Raw genomic sequence first — 9,448 nt, forward strand, 5'->3', positions numbered from 1 at the left:
GTGAGGCTGGATGGAATGAAGCTTCTTCCCTCTCTCTTCCCCCAAAAAAAGGAGAGAGATGTCCCGTCCCTTCTTTATGCACATCTACAGAGCCAGACACAAAGGTGTACAATCCGGTCCAAATCTGCGGTTCTTTAAGTTCATTCATTGTAGGTTCTCTTACTTGTTCTAGTGGCTGGCAAAGGCCAACCGAGAGGGGAGAACGAATGGCTTAGGAATCGACCGGTTCCGAGCAGACTCGTGGAGCTGCAGCTTGGATTATCGTAGAATAAGAGGGGCCGTCTTAGGAAATGACAACTAATAACAACAAAGACAGATGCCGCCGCTGCGAGGCGAGGGAGCAACTTGTCTGGTTTTTCGGTGCACTCATTCCCCTGTAGAGAATGAAATGAGGCCCCAGCTTGACTGGAGATATATAATAGAATAAGTTGGGCTCCTGTAAACTCGCACCAATAGCGGCACTGAGCGGCCGGAGATTGATGGAAAAGGCAGCTCTTAGCCCCTCTCCCCCCCCTATAGCCTACCTACTCGTGTTCGTAGCTCGATCGGAGGTCAAAACTGTGGTCCGGCGGAAAAACAGAAGTCATCCGTATGTTGTGATACGTGAATTGCTCAGTAGTGCTTCGCTGCTTGATGTTGCCCCGCTGGCGGAAATAGCTTAATGGTAGAGCATAGCCTTGCCAAGGCTGAGGTTGAGGGTTCAAGTCCCTCCTTCCGCTCCTGGCTTCGTCGTTTAGTGGTAACGACATAAGCCCCTTTAGAGATAGGGCGAGCAGTAAGCAGCCCCTTGGTTAGGCCCTCTCTGACTAAGAAAACAAAGGGGCAAGCCAAAACCTACTCCTAACGACGTTGCTGGCTTTTCAGCGGTTGCGCGCTTCTGTTTTTCAGCAGGCTTCTTCTAATATCCCAAGAAAGTAGGGGTTCTAACTAGAAGTCGCTAGCTAGCGCTAGCCTTTTCCCTCACTAATAATAATAAAGAGGCTGCTAGTTTCCGCGCGCAGTGTACTAGTGAATAGGAAAAGCGGATTTTTTTTGACTAATGAAAGATGGAGGTTGAGGATAGAACATGTTCGGTGCCTCGCCCTTGTCTCCTTCGCCGGAAACTGAAAATGATGGGAATCCTATCGAGAAAGAAGAGGCATAGGTTTGAAGATCTCGCCCTAATTCATAATGAATAAGCAGGAGAGGATGGATGCAATTCCGCTCGAGCAAAGCGAGAGGAGCGAGTGGAGTCGTAGAAACGAGCAGAGAAAGCGAGCGGAATACTTGGAGCGAGCATAGGAGCAAGAGGCTCGATCCCCTTTTCTTTACGTTTATGCTTCCCGGGCCTCCCCAACACACTCTTGCTACGAAATGAACCTCCCGCCATAGAGCAGAGATCTCGCCCTAATTTAGAATGAATAAGCCCCTCGAAAAGCTTCCCTTTTTCCTGAACTAATCGAGAGAGCGCACCACATTTGAGTGCCCCAAGACGAGATGGAATTCCATAACCTAAACCACTCAGTGTTGAGCTCCGTGACCGGTTCGACGGGCCAAGAATGGATAGGCCAGAGGGATGGGCTCATTCGACTAATCAGTGATCCCCCGGCCTACCTAACACAGATGTCCCTGAAATAGGGGATTGGTTGATCGGAAAGCTAGCTCAGGCAGGAGTAGGACATTCCATCCAAATCTTTCTGATCCGTCTTTCATCTCCTCTCCTTTTCTTTTAATGCTTCGCTCCTCTCACCATTTTTTCATCGGCAATTCTGACGGTTGTAAAGCGGAAGAAGCCCTTCTCCCAGCCCCACCAGCGCGTTTTTGACCCGTGAAAATGAAACGACGAATCTGTGTGCACTATCTATGGAGTGGAATGACTATCCAATATCTCCTCCTCCCTTTCTTTTTTTCCTTTCTCGCCGGCCCATTTCTTTTTTGATATTGTTTCTTATGATTGATCTGTAGTTCAAGGGCACTTTTCCTAATCCGAGTTTGAGATAGAAGAAGACCTTATTAAGCAAAAAAGCCGGGAAGGGGTTTTCTCTATTGATTTTGGACTCCCGTTCTCTTCTTTTTTAGGGCCTTACCTTTACCTTTGAATAAGGGATTCTTCTCTTCCCCACGAGAAAGCCCTTTCCAGATGGAGTAGTGCATCTCTGTCTTGAAAGCCCGCCCGACAGATAGGAACTCCTCTCTCTACTACTGCCCCGAAGACTCTTTTTCGTGGTGGAGTGCTTCGAATAGGACCATCCCAGCAGTCAAACTCCTTCCTGACCCGGCTCACCTGCCTCTGAAGCTGGAATGCCTTTCTAGATTCTAGAATAGAGGCTACCCGAGGAATCGAAAAGTGTGAAGTGGGATGTGGAATGTGATTGGTGATGGATGGTGGTTATGAAATAAGTTCTGCATCAGATGATGAGTCCATGCGAAAACTTTCTCTTTTATTGGCGCCCGATAGGTAGGCTATTAGATTGAGTCGAAAGCCTACCAATTCGAGCAAGAGCTCAAACGGGGGAGGCGAGAAGATCGTCGATCTCAAGCTCCTATTGAATAATCTCTGAATAGTGAGAAAGAGTTTGCAAAATTCGATCAAATCGATCGAGAATCTCATCATCTGTTAGGCGGGCCAACCGACCGAGTTGGGCGTCAATGTCACAGAACCTTTCTTCTAGCCAAGAATCCCATTATTGATCGAATCGGCATTGGTCAATTCAAAATCTACCGTTTTAACACTCAGAAAAGAGGAAGACTCACTAAGACAAGAGCTAGGTAAGCATGGTCACTGTATCGGCGGTCGGGGCCGGCGCTCCGCGTTCTATCTAGGTTCCGCTCTTACGTACGCCCCACCTCACATAGAAGAACCCGTGTGAGTGGGAGGGAATTGAATCATTCATTCATCAGATACGTCTTCTTCCGTGATCCATTTCATGTCAACTCGAATTAGTTATCAACATGCCTATATGCCTATTTGACTTTACAAAGGGAACGGAACGTCGTTTCCCGGGGGTTCTATTCTCATATTCTAGCGTCACCGTCAGCATTTGGTACTCTCGCGATAGCTTCCAATAGTTCACTGAAAGCTTTTGGTGTAATGAACCGCAAGCCCTGAAGAAAGAAAGACATAATCATAATAAAGGTTGGTTGCGGGATTTGGAATAGAGCGACGGTGACGAAGGTTACCGACTTTCGGTGGACGGGGAGCCCCATGAAACATTAAGTCGTGAAGTCGAACAGCGTAACGAGTAGTTGGCCGCTAAGGAAGCCTTCGCCTACTTTCTTTGATAGGCATAGCATTGCAAGCAAATAGAGAGCTTACCCTTTCTTTCTATTAGAGTCGCGAGCTTGTTTACGTCGGTCCTAAAGGGAGAACCGTCGCTATATCCCCGCGTCCTTGCACGGCTCCTTCTTCGAGCCCTCCTTCTCCCTTCCCCCCATCCACGTTCCTACCGGCCAAAACAGGCCTATGGAGTATAGCCAAGTGGTAAGGCATCGGTTTTTGGTACCGGCATGCAAAGGTTCGAATCCTTTTACTCCAGATTATGAATACCCGATCCGGATGCCCCCACACAAAGCGTCTACGATGTCCTTTTCGGGAATACGACCAATCTTGCCTTGTGGATCAACTTGCGCCAACCCCTCGTTGAACGCTCGAATGCATTCTGTCTTCCAATGCTTACGCTGGTCCTCCGAGAGAAACTCCAAACTCTCTTATCTGGTACAGAACTTGCCCTAGAGTTATTGCCAGATTTCATCTCAAATCGAGCTGCAGTTCTTCTTTCAAACCGGATTGGATTCCACTGCTTGAATGGATCCCTATCCGGTTCACCATCATCTAAGATAAATGAGTTAGTGCAACTAAACAAAGTAACTAGGGGTGTGTCTTTCTTGAAGGTGGTCTTTCCCTCGCCTCGAATACAAAGGGTTTACCCAGGTCTTTACGGAACTGAGCTATGGATCAAGATAGGAATCCGAAGACGACACACCTCGAACTTGAATATCAACGAGGGGGAGTCCTAGAAGGAACAGGATCTTCCAACTCAATCAGATGCCCTTTTAATATTAATAGTTTGGTAGTCCAATTCCATCCGCTGTCTCCTTCTAATCCGGTGAGTGACCTGTGGAGGTTTAGTTGCTTTCTCCTCGCGTTAAGAGCCACGGGGTCTTTTTACTAACTCGTCTGACTTCACTTAGTGTTAGTAGCGGGAATGGAGAGGCAGTCTGTCCTGAATTGGAAAGACGCTACGAGAAAGAGAGTGATCGGTTGACGACGATAAAGTCAAAATAGATGGGCCCTCTCTGACTAAGAAAACAAGCCAAAGTCCAATCCTCTAATGTGCCGGTGTTCCGACTCCTAACTACCTTCTATTTCTTTCTTTCACTGTCTCATTGCTTGAGCGGCTGCAGTGGAGATTCCTAGTGACTACTCTACTCTGACAGAGTCAATATGCAACATGTAAGCTAGATTGCCACCTTCAAGAAGTGTTTGAATTCAACCACTTCATATAGCACTAACTCTCACCTTAGAGCTGTGGGGGTTTGGAACCCTAACAACTATACTCAAAGGGTCAGGAAAACTCACAGCTTCTATCGCCTCTCCATACCCCAAGCCCATAAAGCAAGCCATCTCTCCATCAAGGAGAAGCCGGCCGGGTCAATGCTAGGATCGATCTTTTCCACGAATACACCAATAATCTTGATTTGCTTATTAGTTCTAGGATCTCCACCCACGGTTGATTCATCAGTATGCTATGTACTACATTAGCAAAACTCTGATTGACTATGAAAAGAAGTAAACACCGTTGGAAAGACTTGCCAGATTAGGGATTGAAGACGTAGAATATTCTGATACAACCCTCCTTTATGAAATTGTTCATTCTTGAGGAGAACTTGCTTCCTCCCCTTCATTCAGCCGGAGCTGGTGAATTCAATGAGAGATTCTTTAGCCAAAAGGCGGGTGGCATTTTCCGGAGTAAAAGGCTATTTTATTACTATGACTGGCTTTTATTTCATTTTCCGGGGGTTTTCAAAAAAGTCATCGGAAAGCACTTCTTCTATTACTGATTTCATCAAGTCTCCTTTTTTGCCGGTTTTATCAACTTCCCGGTGGGAAGCGGGGAAATCAATACTAAATGAAGGAATTGACCAAATTTCCCGTCTTTTTGCTTGCTCTTCTCTGATAGTTTCTTGTCTTCCTTTACAACTGAGTTGAAGCAGTTGCTCTAAAGTTCATCCTTCCTCTGATAGTTTAGTTTGAACTTCAAGCATATAGAAAGAGGATGGGACAGGAAAGTAGCTTCTGTTCAAGTTGATTCCTTTAAACTGACTCTTCGATTCAAGAAAGAACTGATACCTTGACTTTATGAATAATGCTTGCTCTCGCCTTATCAACTACTTGTTAGTTTCATGAGCTCTTGCTCGTCAGTGGATTTGATAACTGACCTGTAAGAGTTCGATGCTTTGACCGGCCCTATCATGAGTTGCAAATAAACCGTCGATTAGTGGTCCAGGAGCTTTTTCCTTCCTTTTTCTGAGTTGGGTTGCAATGGAGTTTATTTGCCCTCCCTTTTCCTCCTATTTGAATCGTTAATTCCACCTTAGCCCATGGGCACATTGAAGCTACCCGTAGATGTGTAGTGAAGGAGTCGTTTGCTGGGGAAGATAAATGGGGAGTAATCCCTTGGATGAGGCCATAGAGAGAGCGCCTGTGGTTGGGAAAACAAAAGAGGTTGGCACAAATGTTGTGAATTGATATAGCTTCTTTAGAGCAGGCGATCGTCGATGTGATGTATATATGAGGCATGCTGATCCGCCCTGACTAGCCTTTTCCGATCTCTTCAGGTTGCTGACGCTTCTTTTTCAACCAACCAGAAGCCCTTCTCTAAATCATCTGAATCTGTAAGGCTTCATTGCAACATGAGAGAGCTCAACAAATGGGTCAACTCCACTTTCCTTGAGCTGATCCCTAAGGTTGATAACCCGGAGGTCTTTGAGGAGTTCAGACCTATCTCATTGTGCAACGTGCTTGTAAAGCAAATCTCAAGAATTTTGGCGAATCGGCTAGCTATTCTCTAGGTTTCCGTGCTCTAGCGCCCTATTCCCTATTGCTTCGGTAAAGCATTCGAGCTAGCCCTTCCCGACATAAGACACCAACAACGAAGAACAAGGAGCTACATTCAATAGCTCAGGGATTTGGACGGAAAGCGTAAAGGAAATATCAGCTGGGATAGGAAAGGACTTTAGGAGTTGATTGGCTGCCTAGTTGATGAGAGCACTAGGAATGATATCCGAAGCCAAGAACGAAACTCCTGCTCCACTGGGAAAAGGATACCCGGGCCAAGAAGGGGTCTCTTCCCGAGGGAAATCGAAATAGTTGTACGAGCATCATATCTGAGTCCACAACTTCTTTTGGTTGAGACTAGGTAGCTCTTCTTCCTCGTAGCTAGTGGGAATGGTGCTTTTGGGGGCAACCCCAGGGAGCAAGCAAGGAGAAGATAGCTGTCTTTGCAGCCTTACTAGTAATAGTAGCCCGCACTGTCCCTTTCCACGCAAGAAGACTTTCCCTTTTAAATAGCCCAGATAGCTGCCCCCAGCTCCTTTGCGTATAGCCTTGAAATAGTGCTCTGCGAACTACTCCTTCGAGTAGGCTCCCCGTGAGGGGTCGGATCTGTCTTTTCTACGTGATATCTGGCCGGTCAATGTCATTCTTTGTATTGCTTGACTGGAGTCGTCCCTAAGGGCCCGAAGGCCCAAGAATGAGTGAAGGCTGCATTCGCTGAGCCCGGCAGCTCTGATTGATTGTTGGACTTACTAACTCTATGTTTGATTGACCGAAAAGAACAAAGACAACCTAATATTTTAGAAAAAAAGGTTCAGCTAGGTCTAGTCTATACTAAACAACACGCCTTTTTTCTTTATGTTGAGCAAACCGGTTAGCTACAAGGGCTTCCTCGGCGCGGAAAGCATCGAGGATGTAGGACTTGCTACGAGTAGTTGCAGTGGGCATGAGGCAGAACATCGGAATGGACTACTTAGTCTGGTTTACGCAAGGGATGAAGTGGCTGCTTCGATAGCGCTAGGTCTGCGCTTGGGCTTAGGCTTTGGTTAGGTAGAGTGAGTTGAATCTTTAGACGTCGATTTTCAATTTGAAAAGGCTCGTAAAGACAACGATGGGCAAGCAACATATTAATAGAGAATTCTAGAATGGGAAAGCAAAGCATAAGGCCTTCCGAGGCCAAGAACTTGGAGGTAATCTGAGGGAAAAAACCTATCCAATAGGAAACTACAGATTCTACGAAACTGAAGAAAGAAAGCGATCAGCCGTAGAGGGCTTTCAAAGGGAAGAGCAAAACAAGAACGAGGAAAGAAACAACACATCCACTTCTGAAGACGCGGGATAGAAGACCTTCTTCGAACCAGAGACAGAGATAGCTGACCATTCCCACAAGCCAAAGGGACGAGCCAAAGAAAACTCAGAGCTAAGAACGATCAAGCAGCTGGAAATGCAACTACTCCGACTGAAAAGACAAAGACTTCCTCAGACACTTACCCTGAATCTACCTCGGGTCTTGTAGATGGTCTAGTTGAAACATAGACTTCAAGGGATGAGAGAAAAAGCAGAGTCAAGAGCTTTAAAGGGAGTAAAGGGGAAGGCAAGAAAGTATGACCTAAGCAGCTTTGGTCGGAATGTACACCTTTAACTCCTTCACTACCGGGAAGAGTTGAAACAAAGTCAAATACGCGTTGAGTGGAGGAAGAGCTGTAATTCGATCAATTTACCGGTATTTCTTCAAACTTGAATCTCATCTACAGAACGAGGTATGGTATTCTTTGATTAAAGCTTAACAAAGACTCGGCAAATCAAAGAACAAGCGGTTTCAGTTTATTCCGAAGTTCAAACTCCCATCTATGAGGTCGGAAGCTAGTGAAAAGATCGAGAAAGAAGGAGCGTAGGAGCGTAGGGAGGGATACTTTCGAAGGAATCCGCCTACATCACCACTTTGGTATGGAAACTCTACCTTAGAAGCATAAGTGGAAAAATTCAAACTTACCGGTATCTAACCATGAGAACATGAGTTCCCGGTCGGTCGATGATACCTATGAGGAAGGAGTATTTAAACCCCGAGTTGAGTTATTCGTTATCGTTCTTCCTTCTTTGAGTGTTGAGTTCGGACGAGGAAAGCAATAAGAAGGAAAGAATCATAACTATACACGCCCAGCTTCTCTGGCAAATAGAATCATACGTCCCGTATCGAACTCAGGAAGGGAATCAATGGGAATCTAAAATGAACTTTAGAGCTGCTGCAAGGAATTAGCAGGAACCAGCAAGGAAAAAGGAATACAACTGAGCAATCCAACTGGTATTGAACCGGATACCATAAAGAGTTCAAGTTCGATCCATTAGCGCCCAGAGGCAGCGCACGCCCGACAAAAATCCTTCACATTTGTCGTAATGGTAGGCCACCGGAGTCCTGCCAATAGAATCTTTCTTACTGTGACTTCAGGCTCCTCTTCTATATTGTTGCAATAAGCTGGGCTATCTCTTGCTTCAATTTGCAGCGGTTGCAAGTCAACCCCACAGTCTATCTTAGTCATTGAGGCTAAAGTGGGCAGAGCATCTGAAAATTTCTCCAATTGCTGGGAGAGAGATTTCTGATAAGGGATCAGACCATTCCTGGTGTTCGAACTAGTCATTAATGGTCGGCTTAATTCGTATCCTTTCGGTATGTGTTGTGAACACTTTCATTTTGAGCCTCTCATCTTCTCTAGAGAAGCAAAACTCTAACGGATAGAACAGATGGTCCAACTACAACACTTTTTCTTTTTAATTACTTCCATGGTCGTGCCTCGTGGCACGGCAGCACCCGTACTATTGAAATGGTTCGTCAGTAGAGATGTTCCCACAGGTGCCCCTTTTTCCAATGGTACTCTAATTCCTATTCCTATCCCTGAATTCCCTCTTTTGGTCTATCTACATTCAAGGAAATTCATACGCTCCACAGACGGAGCAAAAAGTAGAGTCTTGGTCAGAGCAAGCCGTCCTATTCTATTACCAGACATAATTGGGAGAAGCTCATCCGAAACTAGAGCTAGAAAGGCCCTATTTCGTTTCGTTCCCGTTCTTCATTTCCTTCTTCTCGAATCCAAGGGGGACTTACCATATTTAGAATCTTTCTGCGGTGTGCTCCGTTTACTATTCTTTCGTACTTTCTTCTTTGTACCACGCGATAGGTCAGCGAAGCGTGAGCGGGCGCGGAGAAGGAAAGGCCAGGAACTTCGGACTAACGGGAATGAGCAACGACGAAATGAGAAGATGAGGTGCCCCGGGCACCCCCATTTAGAAGAAGGGTCGAAGCTTTTCGGCCTGTAGCTTTCCCCGTCCCCCCTTTGTCGGGGGGTGCTTGTGGGGGGGATGCGCCACCAGAAATCGGGCTTGAAGCTCTCACCTTACCAACAAGCCGACAGCTGATTT

At 46.1% G+C, this 9,448-nt stretch overlaps 1 non-coding gene and 1 pseudogene across 1 annotated transcript; both read left to right on the forward strand.

Moving 5' to 3' along the window:
- Positions 1–647: 647 nt before the first annotated feature.
- On the forward strand, positions 648–719 carry TRNAG-GCC (transfer RNA glycine (anticodon GCC)). The gene has a single exon. It is a non-coding gene; the product is annotated as a tRNA-Gly (tRNA).
- A 7,125-nt stretch (positions 720–7,844) lies between these two features.
- The window catches only part of LOC127256853 (cytochrome c biogenesis CcmF C-terminal-like mitochondrial protein), a 1,813-nt pseudogene continuing 209 nt past the window's right edge, over positions 7,845–9,448 (forward strand).

The sequence above is a fragment of the Andrographis paniculata genome, unplaced genomic scaffold, assembly GCF_009805555.1.
Source record: "Andrographis paniculata isolate CXL003 unplaced genomic scaffold, ASM980555v1 Contig100END, whole genome shotgun sequence".
Taxonomy (NCBI): Eukaryota; Viridiplantae; Streptophyta; class Magnoliopsida; order Lamiales; family Acanthaceae; genus Andrographis; species Andrographis paniculata.